This window comes from Cyprinus carpio, chromosome B8 (assembly GCF_018340385.1).
Source record: "Cyprinus carpio isolate SPL01 chromosome B8, ASM1834038v1, whole genome shotgun sequence".
NCBI lineage: Eukaryota > Metazoa > Chordata > Actinopteri > Cypriniformes > Cyprinidae > Cyprinus > Cyprinus carpio.
The window spans coordinates 8,924,087-8,951,832 of NC_056604.1; the positions used below are offsets into that span (position 1 = coordinate 8,924,087).

The 27,746-nt window shown below is 37.2% G+C and overlaps 2 long non-coding RNA genes across 2 annotated transcripts in view; one reads left to right on the top strand and one right to left on the bottom strand.

Moving 5' to 3' along the window:
* Window positions 1-7,483: 7,483 nt before the first annotated feature.
* LOC109089496 overlaps window positions 7,484-27,746 on the bottom strand; it is a 30,136-nt gene continuing 9,873 nt past the window's right edge. The window contains exons 3-4 of the long non-coding RNA XR_006155407.1: window positions 8,733-8,827; window positions 7,484-8,351 (exon numbers count right to left, since the gene is read on the bottom strand). This is a non-coding gene — a long non-coding RNA (uncharacterized LOC109089496). The remainder of the gene's footprint in view (window positions 8,352-8,732; window positions 8,828-27,746) is intronic.
* On the top strand, window positions 12,814-18,388 carry LOC122138230. Its single transcript, XR_006155408.1, has 3 exons — window positions 12,814-13,123; window positions 13,609-13,681; window positions 17,124-18,388. It is a non-coding gene; the product is annotated as an uncharacterized LOC122138230 (long non-coding RNA).

Sequence of the window (27,746 nt, forward strand, 5' to 3'; positions counted from 1 at the left end):
CAACACCAAGCGCTGACAACATGCTACCTGTCAACGAGAGCATCAACACCCGCCATCTGTTCCTGGGCAAATTGTCTTCATTATACACAAACTGCACAATACAACACACACACATTCACTCAATCATATATATATTTATATACCTTAAAAGGAAAGCGCCTTCGATGTGCACAAATCTAATTACAAGCTAATCTCAGAAATTACGCCACTATATGTCTCGTTTGTATATTTCAGTTCTGTTTATTTGTACAGATTTTTTTGTTTTGTTTTGTTTTTTGTTTTAGGTGCTGCGAACTATAGGAAAAACCCTCCTGATCTTGCTTCTTGCTTGTTAATACAACAACTGATTAAAATACAGCCTGCTGTTGTAGGTAACCACATTTCCACTCACACTCCTGTTACTCACAATGGTTTTGTCAGTCGGAGCAAATTATCCTGAGGAGGTGCTGATAGATTTTCTTCTCTAATTAAAACACATTTTTTTTCTCTCACCGGTCTATTAATCAGAGGATAAAACTGCTTTGTCAGGAAATATAGAGGTGCAGTCCTTTCCAAATGGGAACATTCACCTAGAGAGCATTCGAAGCGTGCACAGACTGATTTTTTTCTTTCTCTTTTGCTAAGGATTATAGACTAAATTGGTTTCATAAGACTCGTTTTACTGAATTTTATCCCTCCGCTTACCATTTTACAGCTCAAAAAGTGCTTACATATCCAATGGGACAGCGACACACTGTTTGCAATGAATTAGCTGGTTGCACTGTGCAGAAATGTGGGATATGACGGTTATTGCGATTGTCAGCATTGTCATTCAGGTCCATCTGTGTTGCTTTATGTTGTTTAGCTCAGGGCAGTGTGAGACGATAACAGAGTTAACTTCACCTTTACTACCGCTGTCACTCCACTCACAGATTCTCATTAGGTCTTATCTTAAGAGCTTCCAACACAGCAAACACAGCTTGTGTGTACCCGTGTGTGCTCCTTGTTGCACACACACTTGCTGGTAAAAGGCCCACAGGCATCTCTCATCCTGCGGCACTGACAGGAGGGCTAAATATAAACAGTGTGGGCAGCTTACCACACGGCGGCTTGCGCGACCATCTGAGGTGCATTATGGGTCTGATGAGCTGATGACAGGATCTCTGCTATCAGGCTGTGAGGGCCCACACTGTTTGAACGCGGTAACAGTGAGAGTCGGACGCAGGGAGTGGATGAGAGCACTCTGGACTGTCTCACACTGAGAGAGTTAATGAGAACAGCACAGCCCCCAGCAGATGTGAGTTCAGCCACTCAGTCATTTCTTCTCACTCGCTCGGTCAGCGCTGTTTAACCACCCTGTGTCTCGTCTGCGTTTAGCCCCCACTAAAAAAATGCCCTCTACAAAAGCGGCTTGGCATGGCTGAATTGTATCAGATCTGCTCCGATGACTTTTCTTTGCATTTAATGTCCAAGTGCAGTCATTACACTCCCTCAAATGAAGCCCTCTAAATTGCTCGGTCGAAAAACTTATGAGCTGCCTACGGAGGCTACACATTAAGGAGAGGCACCAGCGGTGGGAATCAGCAGGGACCTGGCGATGCAAAATGATACTGTTATCTGGCTCATGATATGATAATACTGTGACTATCAGTTAAAAGTTATTCAAAACTGGGATAAATTGTGATGTTTTACTCAGTTGTGTGTTTACAAGAGTTACATTTTGCATTCTCAAGATCTGCACCAAATTAGAATTTTTTTTTCTCAAAAAAAAAAAAAAAATTTCTGTGAAAAATGCAAAGAAAAAACTAGAAAATAAAATAAAATAAATAAATACAAAATAAAATACACAATTCAAAAGAAAAAAGAATTATGCTGTCAAATGATTAATCGGGATTAATCACATCCAAAATAAGTTTTATATATCTGTGTGTACTGTGTAAATTTTAATATGCATATATAAATACAAAAACATGCAGTACAGTATATATTTTGAAAATATTTTACATATACATATTTATATTCATATAATTTATACTATATATAAATATATTTAATATATAAACGTAACATTTTTCTTAAATATATACATGCATGGGTGTGTATTTATATATACGTAATAAATATACACAGTACACACACATATACTATGTGAACAAAAACTTTTATTTTGGATGCAATTAATCATAATTAAAAATTTGACAGCACTAAAAATATAAATATATAAAATACAAAATAAAATGTATTATGTAATCAAAAAATATAAAAAATAAATTTATTGTTATGGTTTGGATTGCATTACATCAATCATAGTTGTAGTTTCAATGTTAATTCTTGGGGCCAAAATCTGAGGCAGTATTACATTTATTCCATGCTGAGAAGGCAAACCCAAAAGGCACTGCAACAGGCTCTGTGAAAAATAAATCCAAGATGAATGATTTGAGAGAAAAGTTGCATCTAAATAAAAAATAAAAGTTCAATGTGAATAAAAATAAATAATTGACCCAATATTTATGTTATGTATTTTATTTTACACGGTTAGATTTGCGGCATGTCAAACTCAATTGAAATTTACTTTGAGTTAAGTGTCCCATGTGAAGCTGCTTCCTATGTATGTAAAGTGTTCCAAATCAATCACAGAGGTTCCATAATGTTCAGGATGCCGCATTAGAAAGCATCTGTCTAGACAGACAGTAGACGACGAGGCAGCTCACTAAGTTTTGGAACAGATCTAATGTCTATAAGAAGGCAGAATCCATCAGAAACTGTCAACTCAGGAACAGATAACCATTTTCCTCAGGAGAATGCTCCAAGTCGATGACAATTTATGAGTCACCTCAGTCTTTTTTATGATTTTGTTTTCACTTAATGCCATTACTTGGCGTTCCATGAAACCTGCCTTCTTGTCAGAGAGATGGCAGCTATGTCATTGTGAAGAATGCATGGGAGTTTCCAACATTAGATGTGTTTCTGGAATTTTATAAGATTCTACTTGCTGTAAATTTATAAATGCAGAGGAATCCAGACAGACTTCCTCTTTGAGTTCTTTATTGCAGGCTTTTCAACTGTGGGTTGTGTGACAACATATTGCTTTGGAATGATATTTATTGAGAAAAGTGTTATACAAATACAATGAACTGAACTGAAATGGTTTCTGTACTGCTAGGCAGAAAGAAACAATAGTATATTGGGTAGAAAATGTAAAGTAAATGCAAAAATAAATACTTTCCCAATAACATTTAAAATATTTTAAAACATTTTAATATTTAAAAATGTTTTGGCTTAAGTACAAAGGTAAATCAAATTCAATAATTTATCATTATATTTGGGGCTCAGTTTTAATTGGAACTAGAGTCTGTTTTCAAGGAAAAAGAAACGATCAGGGCACTGAGATGAACTACCTACGAGGAGTAATAACTCACAGAACAGACGAATGATTTCCACATTAATGATTAAAACACTGCACTCTTGTCTCAGACTCTTGGATCTTGAATGGTGTTAAATGCATTCTCACTGCATCGCCGCAAGCAGGCTCTTGCGCCAGAGTCCCATCAGCAGTCGTGGTGCAGAGATGAATGGACTGAAATTCTCCCTCGGTATAATGTCATCTCTTCGCCCCATCTCTCTGCCTATAATCTCTGGCCCACAGGCCAGGTGAAGACCATCCTGCACGCAAACACCATGTCATACATTATGCATTACTGCACAGCTAATGCGTTCAAACATCGTCCGCTAGCTGCCCTTGTTATTGGAGACCTCCTCACTTGAGTAATGAGAGTCTCCGTGCCCAATGTCCCATACAGCAGACAATGACTGCATTCAGAAAAGAGCAAAAAAGTGTTGAGGAGAGAAAGAGAGAGAGAGCACATCTGCCAGGCACAGCCGTATGGTCTGCCTCCTTCAGCGTCCTTGCAAATCTCTTAACTTTAGTCCTTCTTAAATTCTCATTGTCCCAGCATCAAGAATTAGAAAGGTAATTTATAAAGTGAAGGATGCTCAAGACTGATAACTTGTAATACACTCTGCAAGCGAGTTATCTGGAGGCCATTCACATACGTTAAAGTAAATTCGAACTATTTTTGGTACACAAATGAGTAGCATTAGAAGTAGACTTGGAAAGAAGTAATGTCACAAGTGTAGAATAAGGCACCTTTGGATGTAATCGCTAATGACAGTAGATGAATTCTTCAGTTCTAAGGACATCTGATTATGTCATCTGTCATTGATTTCTGACAACCTTACAGGGTGCAGGGAATGAAATTACAGATATTGCCATAAGGTCAAAGGTCCAAACAATTACTCGAGTGAAATAATGACAGTGACTCATCTGGAATAACAAGCAGAGTGATATATTTGACCAATATTGATTGACAACTCTGACCAGCAGCCTGTTTGGAGTGTCAGACTCTCCTGAGCTGAAGCACAAACTCTACTGAAACAGCCCTAATCAAAGTCTTTTCTCATTACCAATCAAACTCTCATCTGCAGGCAAAACTGTCAAATGGATGTACCCAAATGTGGCATAAAAATAAGAATAGAAGCTGAGGGAAGGAAAAAAAAATTATGTGCTGACAATTTCATATTATAGGGAGGATTTGTGGACCTTATGAATATTTCCGAGCCTGGGGCCAAGATATATCAAGGTCATTTGCTTTTCAAAAGTTGTTGGGCAGTTGCAGTTTAAATATGCTGACTATGGAATTTATTAACATTAAATGTTTGGTTTTATTTACAAAAAAAAAGTTTGTGTATTTATATGTGTGTGTGTGTGTGTGTGTGTTACCATTCAACAGTTTGGGTTCAGTACCATTTTTTTAAAGAAATTTATGCTTTGAATTTTTTAATTACTCTTTAGAATTGTCTTTTCAATGTATTCTATGAAAATATTAAGCGGCATATTTGTTTTTAAGATTTAAATGGTTTCTGAATGATCATGTGACACTGAAGACTGGAGTAACGGCTGCTAAAAAATTACATTTTAAAATGTATTAAAATTGAAAACAGTTCTTTTAAATTGTAATAATATTTCATAATATTACTGTTTTTACTATATCACCGATTAAATGCAAAATGCAAGTCATAGTTCTATCAACTGGCCGGATCTTTTATCCTCCCATCAGGGCATCTTTATTGTTGAGTTCTACAGTTTGTATGTAGACGCAGATAAAAATACACAGGTAAAACACTGAGAACATTAGGAGCAAAAAAAAATGCCACAAGAACAATCAAGAGGATTCATTAGCGTGTGTCAGCCTTGGTTAAAATATATTACGACATGAATAATGAGCTAATCAAGCTAATAAACCATTAAACATCCTTTCAGCAGCTGTTGAAGATTTAGAATTTTGTGTTACAAAAACTGAAATCATTAATGCACAAGCAAATAAAATGTATAAATTAGCCAAGCTGCGTCAAGTGATTGGGCTCTAGAATGCAATCATTAAGAAAAATATGTCTGCACAAATATATTTCCATGGTATAAGGTTGACAATCACAAAGACAACATAAACAAGCATTTCATCTCGACCAAAAACATACATTTAGCATCTGTTTTCAACGGCAGAGAATACCACCAACTACTTAAATACAGAGTATGAGTGCAATAGATAAATCCAGACACACAACAATATCATACTACCACATAACCGTTCACTGCACAGTGGGGAGATCTGGGACCCGGGCAGATCTGGGACTGCGTACCGTAATAATTCACCAGCTAGTAAATGTAAGACCCTCGGTCTCCCATCCCAGGAGTCTCTCTTTACTGCCATGTCATAAAAGCACGGGTACATGTCATTGCAGAGGGATAAAATACTTTGTAGATGGCTGTAAAAAGCAGCAGAATGTCCTGAGGTCCCCCCCTCTTCCTCGTGGTCTGTGTTCATGGTGTTTTTTAATTAAAGGGAATGTACTGCAGTAAGCCTCCACTAGCTCACATACTCCCACATTATTCTATCGCATCTACTGCAGGGCTGTAAAGCTGCGGTTAATGTCTGGTTGTAGCTCGGTAGAGGGGAAATGGGAGGATATGGCACAGCTAGAAATGAAAAGCAGAAACACCATTTATTCCCCTCCGCCCCCTCGCCCCGCTCTCGCCATTTCCTTCTCGTTCCCCCTTGCGTCTGTCCAATCTCTACGATCTGTCATCCGCTGGCATTTACAGTGCATTTCATTCACTCTTTCCTTAAGGACAATTGGTTTTCTCCCCTGATTCCATTAACATGAAGGCAAAGAGAAATGAGAGGCGCACAGAAGCTGGAAGAACCGCACATTTACCACCCCACCCGTCAACACGTACACAACACGCTACACACGTGACGCAAAATGCCAAGGTGCACAAACACATTCAAGTTCCTGAAAAAGGAGCCGTATTTTCAATCTGATCTTTTGCATTATACTGTAAATGAAAAGGCTCATGAAGGTCAGGTTTGAATGCTAAACAATGCATCACACCAAAAGCATAGCTGGAGCCATTTCAATGTACCAATCAAAGAGCATGCTGCTAGTTTCTTAACACTGGATGCATGGGCCAACTTTTCTTTCAAACATGCAATGTTTATGGGGGTCACTGCTGCTATGCAACACCTTTTGAACTATGTAAATGAATATGCCTGACTTTTAGAAATATGTTCTGGTCAAGCTTTATAAATTATAACTTAATTATTTATACCATGGCAAGAAAATGAAAAGGATGCTTAGCAGTGGGGAACCTATCAGGATGGGAATGAAGAGCTAAAGTTAGCCATTACTCAATGGGAGACTGAAATTTACATGAGGTGTCAAGTCGCTGTTCATTTTGATATTTATCCAAAGATTTCTGTAATTAAAGAATTACATAAAGTACAGTGAGAGAGTGAGAGAAACTAAGTAATTCCAAAAAGAAAACATCACAGAATTCACTTAATCTATTTCTATAACTTGATTTTGTGGTTTTCCAATCAAAAATAATGACACTTCCTGGAGGATGATGCTATTAAGGACCTGTTTTTATACTACTATGAAAAACTAAAGAATGGAAAGTGATATTAAGGACACAGGGGGAAACTACAAATCAATTACTAATTAAAAAAAATATTACCAAGAATAAATTAAAGGAAAAAATGAAGAAACACTTGGAATATTTCTTAATAAATGTGTTTTTCCATGTTAAAAGTTATTGCGGCTGTGCTCAAATCCTCCTGGAAAGTTCCTACTTACAAGTTTAGAAATCTTAATTAGGACGTGGTGTGCGGTGTGTCAGTCCATTTAGTAAAATGGACTGAAACAAACACATATTTCTCTCTCTTTTTCTCAACAAAGACAGAGAGCTTTTTAGCACTAATACAACATAATGAAAATCAAAAAATATTGTTTGGTTTCACAATTCTGTCTCCTCCAAGCTAAATGAGTAGCTTTTTGTGACTGTCAGCACACATTTTTTTCACAAGCTAGTGTTATTTTTGTGTTATTTATATTATAGTATTTATTCATATTTTTATTACCTTTTTATTTAAATTCTCAGTTTTAGTAATTTCATTATGTGCTTTTGTAATTTTTATTAGTTTTTTTTTTTTTCATTTAGCTTTCATTTATTTTTATTACAGTTTAAGTAACTAAACTGATTTCAGTTTAGTTGCCAAGGCAACATTACTAATTTTCATTTAAGTTGTTTAGGCTTTCAATAAAGGAAAACTTTAAATAGTTTTTAGTAACAACACTTCAACCGCTCCACTCACTTTAATACAACTGTTACCACCTACATCAAAATTGTACCATTAATTTAAATATTATCACAAATAATGAATACTGTTTTTACATATTGTGAGTTGAATGTTTTATACAATATCTTAAGATGATATTATTAAGATTATGATGAGGACATAAAATGTACTGACCAACAGAACCGAAGGAGCAACCTTATGATTTTTCATGGACCAACTGTACCTTTAACAGCCAGCGTGTTTTGTGCAAGGTATACCTGAGTCTCTCTGTTTTAAGAGACTTCAGCAGTAGGATTGTGAGTCCGGGGCACTGTGGATCACAGCAGCTATGATGGAGGTAATTATTCAAGAAAACGGAGGTATTAGAACAGTCTTAAGCACCACAGCTCTTCTTTCGTTCAGCCTCACTGCATAGACAAATAACAGCCGCCATCCGCCTGATCCAGTGCCTCAAGGAGAAAATGGCCTTGTGGGGGGAAAAAACTTATAAGCGATACAGCTTTTTATTTCAGAGGGAGAAAAAAATATCGTGACAAATAAATTGCTCACCATTGTAATGGTCTTTCTTTGCTCCGGCTCCAGCATGTGGGGGAGAAATTTCAATATACTGGAACATCTTAATACAGAATTTATCAGCGAGCTTCACTCACAGGGCCACGGTAATAATCCTCGTTCCTGCAGAGGGATGCAGTAAACCCACTTTACTCCAGGTTTTTTCTAGTTTGATGCTAAATCCTGCACATGATTACATAAAGACTTTTTATGGTTGGACTTGTTCTGTCAAATTAGGTCTTTTAGCACCCTGCCCTGCTGGAATTACAGACTTATTTCCTTATTCTGAATACAGATAATCAGGGTCTCACTATGGGTTTAGAAGAAACTCCCAGCCTAGAAAACTAGAGGAAAGAGCGAACGTGAGAAGAAATGGAGCACAAGCAAGACGGAGAGAATGGGATACAGATAGAGTGAAAGGACTGGAGAACGTGAGAGTGAGAAAAAGAGACAGAGATGCTCTTCTCGACTCTAAGAGATCTGAACATATAAAGAAATTCTCACCTTCTCTATAATCATAGCATGAGATGATTCTTCCCTCTGAGAGATTACAGATGGTAAGCACCACAATTCCTTCCACTTTGAATTCTGCCCTTGCTCTGAGAGAGAAGGAAAATGTGCACACTCAAGGGCTCTCTATGTTTCTCTGATTCCCTAGGCTATAACAGAAATAAAATCACTCATTTAACACAGTGCAGTGAATTTATTATAACCTCTCATATTCTGTTTGGTGTCTGAGAGACACCATTTTAATAGCCTTAAAAACCTACTTAACATTAAAGTATGAGCTTGAAGTCACTGATCACATGTCTCCCATCAATAAAAAATAGCATTGTGATTAAGGTCTCAAATATAAAACATATCTGGGAACCTAGATATTAAACATGAATAAATGCAATACAATTTTCTAACTGGTTATACAGAAATAATATTACTAAGTCACATCTACTATTAAGTAAATTATTAATCATCTAGTCACATTTCTGACATTTAAAATGGTATACTTCAGTATTAGTTATTAAAAATGAACATGAATTAACAGAAAAACAATAGTATAAATATAAATTAACATTAACCAAGATAAATTATAAAAAAATGAGGTTACACTTTATGTTAAGGTCCAATTCTATTAAAATGCTATTAAAAACCATTAACTATCACTTTTGCCTCAATAAACAACTAATTTGCTGATTATTAATAGTTAAGGTAGTTTAGGTATTTGGTATGATTAAGAATGTAGAATATAGTCATGCAGAATACGTGTTTTATAAGTACTAATAATCAGCCAATATGTTAATAATCAGCATGCTTATAAGCAACTAGTAAATAGTGGTATTAAAAACGTGATCCCTAATGCATTAACTTGCTATTAATTGTAAAGCATTAGCCATTTTTCTCACAGGATATCATACTGAATATGGCAGTCTATATTAAAAAAAGCAATTTAACTGCTCACATTTTTAGAAGCAGCTATAGTGGTGGCATTGACTCAGATGTCAGGATACAATGCCATCAGTGACCTCTCTATATTAAGACAATTTCCTTTCACAGAAAGTAAAAACAATAAAGAGTGGAAAAGTACGCACCGGACATAGCGATCCATCAGTTCTTACTCACAAATCATCTATCTTTGTGTTTGTGGTCAGTGGCATGTCCAATGAGCACTAAACAAACCTCACAGAGTAGCCCAAGGTCTATCGACAGATCCTCTGTGGATTTGATTGAGTGTGTTGAAAAGCTAGGCTAGCAATATGAAGCCATCGATTTCCTGCCATATTAAAAAGGATTACGGTAGCCATAAATGCAACTGGAAAAAGACTTAATGGGCCATATTTGTGTGCTAAACTTTAATGTCTGCTATTTTTTCCCTTTATTCAACACCATTAATCACATTTCAGCTGCGATGATAGATGGCTGTCAGTGGAGGCCGATCCGTCTTACAGATCTCAAAGGTCTGGCTTCTTTCTATCAATATGAGAAGGTGGCGGATGGAACTAGAGCGAGACATTCTTCTTTTCACATCCTCAGGCAATGGATTACCAAGGTCAAGTGTCCTTCATCTCTCCCAACATCCAATTCCTTTTTTTGCAGTAGAAGTCATAGTTAAATGTGGCATCCCACACTAATGAGATTCTTTAAACAGAGCTGTTTCACAGTCCTGAGTATATAACGCCCCAATAGTATCGTCCTAAAGATCCATGCTGTGAAATGTACCACATAAAGCAGCATATCGCTATAAAGCGTGGAGGATTTTCAGTGTGCCATGACACACAGCCTCGATGCCGGAACGTCTAATGCTCCGTGAGAATTCTCCAAAAGTTTAAAAGGGCTTTCGATCGCTACAGGGATGAATCTGTCCTGCTTTCCCCCCTCGCAGTGACATTCACAGACAGACTAAACTTCTCCCAACATGACTCTACTGAACATGATTGTCCCTGACATTTCCCGCAACGGGCTTCTAAGAGACAAATCACGCACCCTCTCTCTGTCGTACAGCAACCAGGAGCCCGGCATACCAGAGTTTATTACACCAAACCCAGAGAGGTGAAGATACAGTAAATCCATTCAGCTGGGAGGAAATAGTAGGTGAGAAAGTGAGAAAGTGAGCGAGCGAGCGTGCGTGAGAGAGAGAGTGAGTGAGAGATAGTGGTAGACAGACACACAGACAAAAAGCAGGAAAATGAGGGAGAGAGGCTGCTGTAAGACCCCAAGCGCTCCCTGAAGGTATGCTGTATATTTCATACTGTTATGAGACACTCTGAATGGTATTGTTTAATTCAATCCCAACCACTGCTGCTCCTGTCAGCTCTCTTACACAACAACCACACACACACAGAAACCACACAGTAACACTCAGGCACAAACAGAAGCAATACACTGAAATACACAGCTATGCACATTCACACACTAATACACAACCTAACACACTCACATACATACAAACATGCATGTGTAGATACACATCTGGGATATATGGAAAACGTGGGTATGAGTATACATTCTGATTTAATGCTGATTCATTTACAATTGATCTGGACAGTTATTGATGTCATATTTTCTAACAATTCTCTCAACTGTTGCTATAAACGACACAGGAGTTCCTCAAACTTGGTATATTCATGTAAAATTTACCTTAAATTGCATTTAAAACTATTATACTAGAAATTATATATGTTATATATATATATATATATATATATATATATATATATATATATATATATATATAACGAGAGAAAGAGAGAGATGGATATGCATGTGATAGTAACAAATGATAATTCCCGAGTTGGTCTTTCTAAATGATACATTAAAAAATATCAGCTGAAACATTTATTCAAGAAGTGAGCTGCAAAGTTTGATTCATTAAAAAGAATCAGTTCATAAGACTCATTTGTTCACAAAAGTGAATATGGGTATTGATACATAAACAATTCAAATTAAGTTCACTTTTAAATGGAAAAAAACACTTTTTTTAATCTGTGAAGCACCACAAACAGCCTCACACACACCTCACCAGGGCTGCCACACACATCTTTACACTGACTCACACAGCATTAACTCAATCCCACAATCCCACGCAGCACATCTCTTAATCCTCACTGCCACAGAGATTAAGCAGCACAGACGGAGAGCTAATGCCACTAACACCTGAGGATTCACCTGAGTATGCCTACTGCAGGTTCACAATCGTGAACAAGAACTCCAGACCCCATTCAACAATACCCCCCACCCCCCGATCACTTCATATCCGAAGTAAATACAATACTCTGTACATGGACACCTTATATCTGCCAGGACAAACTGAGTATTTTTCTTGCAAAACGAAAACACCCTGGGAAGACAAACGCAAGGCAACCAGCTGACATCAGCTTCCTGTCACAGTAACTTTACAGTTTGTATTCTAATACCACAACATAAAGAGGTGAAAGTGTGTATGTGTGTGTGTGTGAGTCCACATTCTTTCCAGCTGGCATCCGTCCTATCAGACCACAACAGCTTCCTTCCTAGTGTGCTGGAATTCAGTCTTTCCCCCATTTTTTCGCCCCGTACGGACTAATGCATAATCCCGTCAGATATTTCTGGCAGCGTCAAGTGAAAGTTAATAAACACCTCTCTATTGACTCACAAGGATTAAAAGTCATCAGGACATGTTTGCACTCCTCGCACATGCCTTCTGCCAGGGCTGTGCCAAACAATTTATGCCGAGATGTTTGCGACAACGAGCTGGCTTTCTGCTGCACGGATCCCCGGTGACATGTCAAAAACCGAACGGGAAGTAATTAGCATGTTCAGTGAAGTTTCCCATGCATTTGGCGTGAAGAGTCGGGGGGATACATGCAGGATTCATGCCATGAAAAATAATATATTCATTCAGGTCCGTGCTCCAGATTTGCTCACATTTCAAAACACGTAGTGTACATCTTTGTGCTTTTTTAAACAAAACAAGAGCTAGGCATTGGAAATCTGTAGGGCCATTTGAATTCCTCCTTTAATCTCCCTGCATTATAGCAGCAGCAGAGCTGGAAAATAACATACATTTTCACCATTATACAGAACATATAATAATCTTGTAATGGTACTTGACAATATCCATCCCACCTCCCTCTGACAGACATTTTGAATATGTTTTGACTCCAGGGAAATCACATGGTCTTTAGTAAAAGCATTAAAGGCTGCCCAGTTTGCGCTGCTTAAGAGCGTCTCGCTCTCCGTCGGCCCCTGAGGGTCGCGAAACTCAGCCCTCCTCAGGTACGACTCACTACAGAAAACAGTAAGACTTGGAGGCAGCGCTATGGCAACAGCAGAGCCCGGCATTAAGATTCCGGTGGCGTTCCGATCGCGAGCACACTAGTCACAGGTTTCTCGGGGAATCTCCTCCAGGCTGCGCTTCCAAGGTGAGTGCGCACGCTCCTTAGGAGTTAGGAGCGAGAGATAGCGGCCAGAAGCTATTAAAATATGGGCAGGAATTTCTGTTATCTGCCTGACGGGAGGCTGTGACGGCAGCTTTGTGTTATTACAGAGATAAAATGCACAGCCGCTTGGAGAGCACAGGGGGAGCAAGAAAGGGAGGAGGAGGAAGAGGGTAGTGGTGGTAGAGGAGGAGGAAGGGATGGTGTTGGAAGCTCAGATTTATAGAACTAGGGAAGCTTAAGGTTATTAAATCTGAAGATTACTAGAGTCCAAATTTGTTGGAGTTTTTTAGACGAGAACTTGAGGGATTTGGTCCAGTATTTAGCCGAGGGCTTTAACGGCCAATGATATAATTCACAATTATTTTTCCTCGTCTTTCTTGCTCCATCTTTTGTCTATTTCTTTGTTCGTTAATACCAGAATGAACCACTTATGAAACTGTTTCTCAATTCTCTCTGTTCTGCTGTAGGTCTTTCTGCAGTGACGGGACCACACCTGCAGCACGTACGTCACAGATACTGTAAATACAACAGAGATAACAGGTAGAAATACACATCACAAGTGTATCTCATGAATAATATCTCAGCTGTATCTTCTCCACTGCAATGTGAGCGTAAACGATAAGCAAATGGACACTCTTGCTTTGTGATGAAACATTAGTAGTGACAGATCTCTTCCTACATATTGTTACTTACATCCAAGTGAAATTTATTATCGTAAAGACAAAATAGGACAGGGACTTGGTTCTGTCCATTGGTTGTAGACTGTATGGAAACTGAATGGCTGAATGTGAGCTTGTAGTTGATTGTAAGAATGAAGCTAGGTTTAGGCTGATCAAATGATTTGAGAAGTGCAACATAAGTCACCAGAGACAAAAAGATCACATTGTAACATTTTGAATTATGAGGCCCGTTTTCCTTTTTTTTTTTTGTAAGTTAAAATACTTTATCCTAGGGACAACTATAAGTAAGCCTTTCTTAGGTTAATTTACCCGAAAGAGTAAACACTGTGACTCATAGGTTCAAAAAATAGCATTAGGTGTTTATCTGACCAGTTGCAAAAAATTTAGTATTCATTCATTCCTGTTTGGTCTGAAACATACACACTTCACATTCAGACCTCCTGCTTCTCATCTTTGTCCTCAGACCCTAGTAATCTCATGTCTCCTCTAGAGTTCAGATGGGGATCTTAACCATGCCACAAACTGCTCAGAGTTGCTAAGATACCAAAGTCATCAAAAGTCAGAGATTTTAATATGAACTCAAATTCTCTTCTCATCAAAGGCTATGCTACACATTCATTTCATAGCTCTATGCTCCTGCTGAATATCAACAGTTTCATTTGTGTCTATCTGATACTTAAGTGAAACATAATTAAGAGCTCCATTAAGTCCCCAGAGTACTTAAAGAGCAACCTGTGAGAAATAAACACACTCTCATCTATCATTCTTCAGTTCCAGTTCTAGTGAAATCACAAATAAAATGTGACTGATATACATCCACTGACATACAATAAATACATCCACGGATGTTTTATAAAATAAAAAAACAAATAAGATTTAATCAAATCCAAGAACTCCTAAAGCAGCATGTAAAACTTTACAATCAATGGGTGATGGCAATCACAGATTTAGATGTAAAGTTATCAAATTTAAAGTGTTTTGAATAAGTGTATCATGATGAATTGTTTAGAAAGAATGACCGATCTCTCAAAACACTGTGTAATAACTTTTTTTATTAACTATAACTTCATGTGCTACAGAAATTGTTGTTTAAATTATTTTTGGACTTTTCTTATCATAAATCCTTTTGGTTTTGATCACTTCAGATCTGATTTCTGGATCAATACACCACATGCTCTAAACCAGGGCTTCCCAAACTGGGTTTCTTGAGCAACTTCAGAGAGTTTGTCAGTTGGTGAAAAGCTAGTAATTAAACCATGTAAATGTACATTTTAAATACATTTATTTACCTGCATGTCACATGACCATTTAACCGACACCAGCAAACTGTGAACAAACTGTTAATTTGTTGATAAATTAACTAATCACTTAAAATTCCTTCAAGTAAATCTTTTACATCAAAAGAGTTTGGCTGGCAAAAAGGTTTGGCAAACTAAACAGTATAAGCACTAAACAGTATAAGATCATGTCAAATTATTTGTGCGTAACCTAATCAATATTCATGAGCTAAGCCTCTGGCATTTTTTACACCACAAGCCCAACAACCCAAACCATCTCCTCTACTTTTTAACACAAAAAGATGACCATAATTCACATAATTTCATTCAAAAACCTCCACAGAGTGCAGGTTTTTTTAATCTGTCAGTCATCCAGCCAAGATCTTCAGAAATAGAGATACAGAATCTGAAATGACACTTCAGATACGAGCAAACCCATCAGGAGGTTTTTGAGGTGGGGAATGGGGAGAAGGATCAGGTGCTTTCGTGACTGTTTACTAAGTCCCTTTTCCGACTCAAACTCGTCACGGTGAATAAACGGACCCCCCACTGTGATCTAAGGAAAGAAACGCTCCTTTAAGCGAGACTGCTTATGCATAAGTTTGTGTGTGTGTGCGTGGACAGGAGGATTCAGATGGCATTTGTTTACACATAAAAACCTCTCTCAGGCTGCCATCTCGAGATCCACTTGTTAATTTCTGGTGCCTTGCTAAAGAGAAAATTCATTAACCTCAGAGCCACACAGCCATGTGGTGAAATGTGCATGTTTAATGTGCCTTAAAAGAGCTTTTTAAAGACGTAAACAGGCTAATTGGCAGGACTGTAGGCAACACAGCGCATCACACACACCAGCTCACTCCTAAAGAGCTATTCGTGTTCGCACTTCATTGGTCCTCTGCCCTGAACGCATACATGTACAACCCTGTATATACACCCTCGTGGAGGCTTGTTCCTAATATATGCTAATTATGATAACTATAGACTAACTACAACTAACCCTAAAATAAACAACAAACAATGAGGTTGTTCATTAAAGTCATTAGCTGTTATAATAATAACAAATAGCATATTAATAGCAAAACCCAGACAGACACAAATATGTAAAGCTTACAACCACGCCATATTTATAATAATGGCTGATACTGATGAGACAGATAATTATTTTTTTAAGTTAATCAATAAAAGCATGATAAAAATTCTCTCTCTCTCTCTCTCTCTCTCTCTCTCTCTCTATATATATATATATATATATATATATATATATATATATATATATATATATATAAACATTAAAATAATATTTTGTGTAATTAAATAAAAAATAAAACCCTTAAAGCCAGTCATTTTAAATGTTACAGGTGATTTGAGGCATTACAAAATTAACGTACAGAGAGAAAAAATGGAAATTCATTGTAAAATTTGCTTGTAAGAGTGCTAAGGAATTGTTAGTGTTTAAGATTAACTTTAATTAAGCACTAGACAACGACAAATGTAATCTAAATGTAAAAATAGTAAAAGGAAATGAGCATGCACATTTAAAATAATAATTAATGCAATGATTTATATCATTATCAAAAATAATTATTATATATTAGATATTGTTTCTTGATTTTTTTATTATATTATTATTTTTAGTGTTATTATTAATGCTATTTAATCTCTAATACAATAAAATCTCTAATAATCAGACTATATATTATGCAACTCAACTATATGATGAAAATTAGGCATTTAGTAATGCCCATGGTCCTCCAGCAAGATTGCATAATGTGCATTCATTTAGCAGACACATTTATGCAAAATGGCTTACAAATGAGGAACTTTGCAAGTAATATACAGTAACTAATGCAACAGGTGTTGCAAGTCATCCCTTTTACTTTCCTGCAATTATGTATTTTAGTTAACTTTAATATAGTGACCAATAAACAGGCACTAACAAAAAACAACAACAAAAAAAAGATCTGTTTCCCTCAAGGCTGGTACTATTTTGCCTCTTTTACTCTCTTTGTCTTTCATTCCGTAAAGGTGGAGGTCGGGCGTGGCTGTTCCTGGTCGAAGCCTTGGAGGCAAAATCTCTCTAATGCACTTAGAATCTGGCACATACACCTTCCTCCCACTCAGGAAGTCCTGATGGGGCAGAGAGCACTCACTGCAAAGAAGACAGAGGGGAGAGAGAGAGAATCCACCGGAGCATAAACCCCCTGGAGACTGACAGTACAGTGCTTGTATCTGTGATGAGGGTGTGTATGCGTGTGTGCGTGTGTGGGTGTATTTCAGAGAGGAAAGGACATGTGGCAGATTTAAGAGCACTTGTGTGCAGCACGAAGGTGTTTTCCGCCAAGTTGGGAAATTTTTTTTTTGTCAAAACACGGGCTGATTGCCATGGTTATAATTACGCTAATGGCTTCATTACGGGCATTAATTCAGCCCTCATCAGTCTTTTGCCAGTGATTAGTTCAAAGTGGAGGAGAGGTGAAACATAGAGTTCTCAAAAGAAAATGATTTTCCTAAACAGGCAGAATCTACCGGATCAAGATGTCCTCCCACAATCCCTCATGGTTTTGTAACACACAGAGACTCCGGCCAATATCATCAGATGGAGTTTGTCAGATGGAAACTGATATAATCCTGATTTACTGTTATGACACCAACTGAAGATGCACTCGAAAGAAGAATTCTTCGGCTGAACTTAATTCAATTGTGGACAGCACTTCCACACGTTGGAAATGGGTTTTCCTGACATTAAATTAAACTGTGAACCTTGTGAAGTGGAAACCTAACAGAATAGAATAAATGCAATAAAATTAGACATATCAAATTAGACCAACCAAGGATTTGGTATTTACATCAGACTTCATGGATTTTTATTATCGGGTAACTATGAGATCAGATTTCCATGAAGAGGATACTAGCTGATATCTGGACCAGCAACATGTTTTTTTAATGCAAATAATGGCCCCTTCTCACATTTCCAAGTTTCAAAAGTCATCATAGTTGCATAAAGTTCTATAGTTTATATGGTGAATGATAACTACAACAAATCAAATGTTTATGTTACCATTTAAGCCAATACCAAAAATAAATAATCCATGATATAGTGTTTCTATGACTTTCCAAAAAGTAAAAAAAAAATATTGAATTATTGATTACAGTAGTCAGAAGTGAGAACAATGTCAAATTTGCTGTCACTCCCTCAGCTGAAATGGCAAGGTAATATAATACAAACTTTAGTGTTATAAATGTACACAATTTTTGTAAAAGAATATTGGAAATGCTGAAAACACCAGCAGAAATTATTCATGTGGTCCTAATGTGAATGGATTTAAGTAAACTTTTATTTTACAAATAATGGATTGCACTCAATTAAATTAAATTGTGACAAAATCTCCATGAATTGTGATGTATTAGCTCACTTTAATTACGTAAATTAAGCAAGCTGCAAAATTATTTTTGACTGTGTGTTCTAATGAGTGCATGATATCCACATGCTAAATGAGTTTCCTTCCAGCGTTACTGCTTCCCGTTTATGATAGGAAGAGAACATGTGATCAGCCTAAGGGCCCTCAGTATGTTTTCAATTCCCTGTGGTCTTTCTCATGAAATGTAAGATTTGAAAGGAGAAAACACACACACACATAAAGTGGTGTTTTGAAGCGTGACCATCACAGCACCACTCGTCAAATGAAGCAGTGTCTCACAGGCGCTTTTGTCTGGTCATTTCTTCTTCTTAGAATCCTCTACATTAAAGCTGTGGAGGGAACCAGCTGAATGTATCTGTTCAGAAACAAACACACAGACAGAACATCAAAGCGTGTGGACTGCAGTCAGAGTGGACAGTGAGTGACCTGTTCAGACGCTGAGTGCAGAACAAGATTACATGAAAGACTACAGGAAATCTAAATTAGAGTTTTATGGCTTTTAGTCCATGTGTGTTAGCTTTGTGGCCATCTATATGCTAGACTTTTGACAAAATGTGCTTTTAGCAGATATTTAAAAAAAAAAAAAAATTAATGAAATAAAATCAAATATAAACAATTATTAAATTAAATTAATAAAATTGTGATGCAAACAATTTCGTTTGGCAACAATAAACAGGCTGATTCAATATAATTTTCCACCTAAACCTCTAGAAGCAATGGGAAATATGTCAACACAAAAAAATAGTGTCAAGAAAATCCATGTGGACTAGCTACACACTGACTTATACATATAGATAACAGAACAAATGCTCCATAAAGAGTCATTTAATAACAGAGAAATATGTTCTCTAACATTTTCAGTTGTCAGCAGATGCTGGGACTCTTGAGCTTAAAATGTTCTTGCAATAGATTATATTTATTTATACTATTAATTTATTTTTGCTCTTACTCACATACACCCCATGCAGCTCTACTTCTGAGAATGTGACTATTACATAACATACACAACAGTCAAAAGTTTGGACACTCTTAAAAAATAAATAGATGAATAACTTTTGGATGAATAATATATTTATAAATAAATTATAACTATACATTAGCCACAGTTATCCACAGAAACCATCCAAAACAGTGTCAACTCATAATAACTGACCACTCTATCTTCATCATATTTCATCAGATGCTGGTGAATCATCTTTACCAAACATGAAGAGCTCCCTCTAAAGGTCTGAAGGCCTACTGCAAGGTATCACTACTGTTCTTTTTCAAAGCCCAACCTCTCATACACACACATCCCCTTAAACTCAACTCCTTCTCAACCTACTCTCTCCTCACACACTCTCCTTCAAATCGCGATCCATCATTGTCCTCTAAATCAATAATCAATCTGCAGTCTTGTCCTCTCACCCCATCTGTCTCCATTGGCCGGAGCGTTGCTCTCTGCCTGTATAGATCATCATTTGGGTCCCTGTAATTGCTGGTCAGAGGGAGGGAGGGCATTAAAGACAGTATGGCCACTGGCTCTTTCTTTTCCCCTCTCTTTGACCCAGTTCAGGCACTTCTTGGCTTCTCTCACACCACTTTTCCCCACTCTCACTGGCCAGAAAACTCTAACAAAGCTATAGATGAAGATGTCAGCAAAGGTACTAAAATAAGATCTGTACTTTGTTTAGAGGTGACTATCAATATTAACAATTGCATTTAAATTTTAATTATCATTTTACATTTATTTTATGCTCATTTTATGTTCATGCTTTGACTAAGTGATAGTCAAGATTGTTGTAATGTTAAACTAAAAAACTGATCAGAAAAAGGAATTGTCTGACACAGACTCACTGGAAAAACAATTTCTGTAAAATAATATTGCATTGCTTCTTGCACATTTCACAACACTTTTTGCATTGAAATGTCCAGTGAGTGGCGCTAAAAGTGCATCTAGTTTTATCCGGGTTTATCCAATCTGGTAACATTTTATGATGTGGATTTTTGCACGTATTGCATCAGTTCGGAAATGAAATGTCTGGTGAGTGGAACTAAAATGTTAATTCTCTGTTACCTTTGAAAAGAACATTCCACCTACACTAAACCCTAAACCGACAGTGTTAACAAAACCAAACAAAAGACAGAAACACATTTGTTGAAACAAATGACATTTTAGCTCGCTTCTCCAAGTCTTTCAGCTCTTCTATTATGACTATGATTCGTACCTGAGTCCTTCGCATCTCAAGTGCAATGCTATACCAGGTGGGCTACCAAGCAAGTTTACCACATCAGAAAAACATACATATGGAGCTGGTTATGTGATGTGAATTTCAAATTGTTCTAGTAGCAAATCATGCACTATGGTAAAAGTGTTTTGAGGTCATAACACAGTATTGTGCAAGGTATCATGCAAAAATAAGTCTTTATTAATTGATAATATGCCCCATAATCATAATTTGTGTGAACAGCAATAAAAGCTTATGTTGTTTTACTGCCTCAAGTGTTCACTTCGGCTGAAAACTGCAGTAAATTGTTCTGTATGTATAGGTATTAGGGGTGTGCATTATATGGTAATATATGATAGTCTATGATAATATTGTAATTGTTGTTTAAACGACATTATCGAGTATATCACAAAAACTAAATAAAACACACCCAAAGAGTGCACACATACACTATGAGATATAGGTTATACTGCGTGAGCACATTTAGACTTCTTGGTTTTCACTGTTTTATTTGGTTTATTTAGTCTATTTTATTAGAATACCCGTAAAAAATGCCCCCGTTTGAATTTTATGTCTTTTATATTTATATCTTATATATTTAATATCACACAAAGATTACAGTTTTTTCTCCAAACATCAGGAATATTGCAGATTGAACAAATCGTTGAATGAATGACTCAATGACTCACTCATGCAGTGATTTGCCACAATCTACTGGTGATTTTAAGTTTATATTTAAAGTACATTTTCAATTTTTTCCCAAAATCATTTCAAATATTAATATCCAACTTTTTTAACACAAAAACATTATTTATGCATTTGTGACTGCAGTTTAAATGCATTCATGTCCTGCATTAAAAAGACTTTAGAAGACACCACTTTAGATGCAGATTCTGTGCCACCTCTGCATTGCAAACACTAATTATGTTCAAAATGATTTCATTTGATTGGTAACAGCCCTGTAGTGTCTTACTATTTGAATTTATTGATTAAATTTAAGAATTTGACACAAAAGATGATGCATACATTTAATTTACTTAATTAGGACTTATAAAGGTAAAAATGCTCAGTGAAAGATCAGTTTAAGATTTATTTCTGTTTTTTATTAATGCAATGTAATTAATGTGAAGAGTATATGAAGAATATAATTTGGTTTTCGGCTGTCCAAGGCAGTCCTAAACTTGCCAAATTACCAGCACAATAAGCTAAATATTGTCTAGTTATCGTTATCAACAAAATTCCATAAAATATTGAGATATAATTTTTTTGTTATCAACAAAATTCCATAAAATATTGAGATATAATTTTTTGAGATTTTTGTTTATGTGTATGTTTTTTTTTTGGGTTTGGGTATTTGGGTGTTTTTATGATGAGATTAGGTTGGATATACCACTCTGATTGCTTATTACCTAAATGGGTTAAAGACATCACAACTTTTGATTACAACCAAATCAAAATTAACTTAAAATTCCTTGCAATCTGCAGTGGTTTGACTTCTAGTCATGGTTGCTAGTATTTACTAATTAGTGCAAACAACATCCGCTATTAGGTTCACAATGAGTCAGTCCACAAGGTGATTCACTCGACCGATTTAAATATGTATTTATATTTATAGCAAAAATATGGGCTGCTAAAAAAAAAGAAAGACACAACCAGGTGACATATTTTATACTTTTTTCTTCTTCTCCAGCAGTAGCTGTACTCCCCCTAGTTCATTTTGTGCTGCATCATGCCTGTAACCCTCTGTACCATCCCGGAAACCTTACATTTCATATCTACCCAATTCTAGGCTACATTTCCCATCTCCTTCTGTGCTTCTGACATCCATCACACATTAGCTACTAAATTGTTGCAGTGTCATAACATGCTCCAACATTGTTTCATAACATCAAATAACAGGTTATAACATCAAGTCTTTCGATGCTGCTCACATCCAGCTCCGAGTCGATCAGAAGCATTCGACTAGCCGTCAAAGAGCGGCAGCTGAAGAGGCGTGTCTTTAAACAAAAGTACCGAGTGCTGAGTTGTCTGTACTGCAGGCTATTATGGATTCACAGCATTTCCCCTCAGAGATGTGTGTGTATTTTCTCCCTGTTTTTCCCTCCACCATCAGGGGAACCAGAATCAGTATGCAACTCGGCGGGTTAGCGGAGCATTCATCTGCATCCACTGCTTCTACAAAGTGATATGCTGTTAATTAATTTACACTGAGTCCCAGCACTATGCTAACCATTGTTTGTGCCTGCTGCAATTCCCCATTCCAAACACATGGGCGTTCGTTCACGTATGTGCCATGTGCGGGGCGCGATTATCCAATCAACAACACAGGTCAGCACAGGCCAAAGAGTAGCTGGGGAGCGTTGGAAATCAGTGAGCATCTTAAATGGGCTTTATAACTAATTTACCATAAGTAGGATTCATGTTTTCCCCACTGGCTTTGGTCAAACAGACACCAGGGTCTCACGAAACATCCACACACAACAGCTGTCCCTTCCAAAACCGTACGGGTGCTAATTTACAGTCAACGAAGAGGAGCGGCACCGGCCTCCGCAATTCCTCCGACGCTAATTGGCTGCTTGTAAAAGATCGCCCTGGAGGAAAACAAAGGGCTCTTGAAATATTAATGCCCTTAACAACTTTGGAAGAGTGCCCACTCCAAAAGCCCCTGCTGTGCGACTCCTACTTGTTGTTGTTTTTTTTTTTCTCTATTTCTTTCAAAACTCTCCCACTCTCTCGCACAGCAATGCCGAAGAAGGCCTGTGAGTCACAATGCATTTGTGATGGGCTGCTTACAGCACTGGCAGACCAACATATGCCTTGTCAGGACACAAACTGCCCCCTTCAGTAAGTCTGCTATCTGCTATCTAATGGTCAAGAGAGTAACTGACAATGGCTATACAAGAGGCTGTCTGTTCAGGAGAAAACCTGTTAGCAGCTTATCTCTGTCCAAGAAGCTGACATGGCAAACTCAGTTTTAAACTTATAGTTTTTGTGTAGGGATGTCAAAAGTACCGGTACTTTGGCACCAAGTTAATAATAAAATAAAAAGATATACTAGGTAAAAAGTACAAAAAAAGTATTATATTTTCATCGTACAGTACAGTACTGACTCATCTCGATAACTGTGCAGCCTGACTGATTAATATTATAATATATAAATATATTTTATATATATATATATATATATATATATATATATATATTATATATATATATATATATAAAACTTAATTACTTCATTAAGAATAACTGAAGGGTACATTACACTATTTTAATTTGATTTGCTCATTTTCATCAAATTAACATGTATATAAATTATTAATAATTATTAATATGTATATAATATTGTCAATAATAATAACTAGTAGTAGTAGTAGTAGTAGTACTGTTATGAACATGGATTTGATAAAAAATTATATTTTCCTTATGAAAATAAAAATAAGGACAATATAGATAATATTAATAATAGCAATAAATATTAATTATTATTATTGTTGTTTGGCTGTTATATAATTTATTATTATTATTATAATTATTGATAATATTGTTGTGTTATAAATTTAAAAAATCTGTTATTAACTAAATAAGTAACATTCATATTTGCTTTTCATTTTTATTGTGATTATTTATAATATTTTTGTGTTTTAATTTTTAAAAATATGGCCTATTTCTCTCAAATATTGTTCACAAATCTGTCTAAATCTGTGTTAGTGAACACTTCTCCTTTGCCGAGATAATCTAGCCACCTCACAGGTGTGGCATATCAAGATGCTGATTAGACAGCATGATTATTGCACAGGTGTTCCTTAGGCTGGCCACAATAAAAGGCCACTCTAAAATGTGCAGTTTTATCACACAGCACAATGCCACAGATGTTGCAAGTTTTGAGTGAGCGTGCAATTGGCATGCTGACTGCAGGAATGTCTACCAGAGCTGTTGCCCCTGAATTGAATTTTCATTTCTCTACCATAAGCCGTCTCCAATGGCGTTTCAGAGAATTTGGCAGTACATCTGACCAGCCTCACAACCACAGACCTTGTGTAACCACACCAGCTCAGGACCTCACATCCAGCATCTTCACCTCCAAGACCAGCCACCCAGACAGCTGCTGCAACAATTGGTTTGCATAACCAAAGAATTTCTGCACAAACTGTCAGAAACCGTCTCAGGGAAGCTCATCTGCAAGCTTGTCATCCTCATAGGGGTCTCGACCTGACTGCAGTTCGTCGTCGTAACTGACTTGAGTGGGCAAATGCTTACATTCAATGGCGTCTGGCACTTTGGAGAGGTGTTCTCTTCATGGATGAATCCGGGTTTTCACTGTACTGGGCAGATGGCAGAAAGTGTGTATGGCATAGGCATGGGCCGATTACCGGTTTCAGGGTATACCACGATTTGAAAATGTCACTGTATCAAAACCACTAATATTTTCCATTATACTGTTCCTGCGGTATGCGCTGTTTTCCAGGTCTCCTCAATGACTGAAAGAGTAGGAATCCCTCAGGCTGAGTGCAATGTAGAGAGTAACACTGACTCCTCCTCCTCCTGTTGGTGCAAGCGAGCAGTCAGTCACGTGTTTGTAGGATGGCCGAACTTAAGGCTCGGGTACACTTCACATTCAGCTTTCCTTTCCGTCTCGCGCACAGCCGTGTCCGCACAGCTTTCAAAAGTATACTTAACCACAGATGAGCGCGGATGGATGAGCTCGACACATGAGCAGTACCACGGGGTGCACGGCTGTCCGCGAGCCCTCTTGATGACGAAAATAACGTAATGCAGACGGTGCACAGATGGCCAAAATATAGTTTAGCCTTTAAGCGATCGGCAACCGGATGTTTTTTGCCTTATTGCAACTCTCTGTTCTGGACTTGCACAAACTGCGTTGCAATGCAATCATTTTCCAAAATGTCCTTTATGTGAAAATATGAAGTCCGTTAACGCCGTTAAACACAGGCCAGAGACGGTGAAGACAGACGCACAGAGAAAAATACTGTAGCAGGCAGATCACTCACTGTTCATGATGCACAAACTATTGGAAGAAAATCCTCAATATTGATTTGGGGGTTTATATGAATGTGTTTCTGAGGGGAGCTTGACTGTCTTCTGAAAAGTTTACGTGGTATAATTTCACAAAGCTTGTCAGAACATTCTGTTTTTGCTTCAAATTGGGTTATTATTAAATCAAATTATGTGTATGATTATTATTATATAACTAAATGATATGAAATGATATAAATGATATGTATATGAATTATATAACAAAAAATAAATAACTGTAATTACAGATTTAGGCTAAATAAAGATGTCAGTCTTTATTTTTTTCTTTTAGGAATCAAATCAAAGAAAAAAATAAACTAATTCTACTGTTTCTAATGTTCTGTATGTTGCTCAAAAACAAAATATATTGTGTCCAGCGGGAATTTTTTATTTTATTTTATTTTTTCAGGCATTTAAAAATAACACATTTCAGAGCTGTAACAACGATACCGTGATACCGTGAAACCATGATATTTTTGCTTAAGGTTATCATACCGTCAAAAACTCATACCGGCCCATGCCTAGTATGGCATCGTGTGGGTGAGCAGTTTGCTGATGTCAACGTTGTGGATCGAGTGGCCCATGGTGGCGGTAGGGTTATGGTATGGGCAGGTGTATGTTATGGACAACAAACTCAAGTGCATTTTATTGATGGTATTTTGAATGCACAGAGAAACCGTGACGAGATCCTGAGGCCCATTGTTGTGCCATAAATCCATCACCTCATGTTGCAGCATGATAATGCACGGCCCCATGTTGCAAGGATCTGTACATAATTCCTGGAAGCTAAAAACATCCCAGTACTTGCATGGCCAGCATACTCACCGGACATGTCACCCATTGAGCATGTTTGGGATGCTCTGGATCGGTGTATATGACAGCATGTTCCAGTTTCTGCCAATATCCAGCAACTTCGCACAGCCATTGAAGAGAAGTGCACACCTGTGCAATAATCATGCTGTGTAATCAGCATCTTGATATGCCACATCTGTGAGGTGGACAGATTATCTCGGCAAAGGAGAAGTGCTAACTAACACAGATTTAGGCTGCATTTACACTGCAGGTCTTGATGGCCAAATCCGATTTTCTGACTATATCCGATTTTTTTGACGACCCGCTTACATCATCTTTTAAAAGTGACCCGTATCCGATTTTTGCATTTACACTATACACTGCTGAAACTACCAAACGTAGACATTCTGACCCGGAAAAAAGGAAGTAAAACAGCATGAAATACAATGGATGCAGATGCAAATAAAATGATACAGTGTTTTGCTTTTCACAATATTTTGAAAAGTCAACAAAAAAATCAGCAAAACATTGGTCTCGTACGGCAGAGAAAAAAGAGGACTTAAAAGACATGAAAACTCCGCATTGCTCCACTGTGTGTATCCTTCGTCCTCCATCGCGCCTATAATAAGTCATGTGATCTCAGTTGGTGGTGTCCACCTGAGTTGACGTCACTTTTTTTTATGACATACGACTCGCATTTACTGGGGAATATCTGATTTGTCTGCTTACATGGCACACGCAAATGCAGGTATCCGATTCATATCCGATTTATTACCACATATGAATGAGGCCTGAATCCGATCTGAGAAAATCGGAATCCATGCGGTTTTTTCCTGCTTGCACGTTCACCGGTCATATCTGATCTGTGCCACATGAGAGGAAAAAATCAGAATTGGGTCACTTGAACCATGCAGTGTAAATGGGGCCTTAGACAGATTTGTGAACAATATTTGAGAGAAATAGGCCTTTTGTGTACATAGGAAAAGTCTTGAGATCTTTGACAAATGGGGGCGAAAACAAAAGTGTTGCGTTTATAATTTTGTTCAGTGTAATTATGAAATTTCACCCATACTAGCACTGACTACAATGCTTTGTACTGCATACTGTTAAACGCAAGAGACAACTGATGGTATTCCTGGTCAGCTAAACACTATAGTCTCTCAATCCCTTCAATGGGTGCCTATAACTTCAAA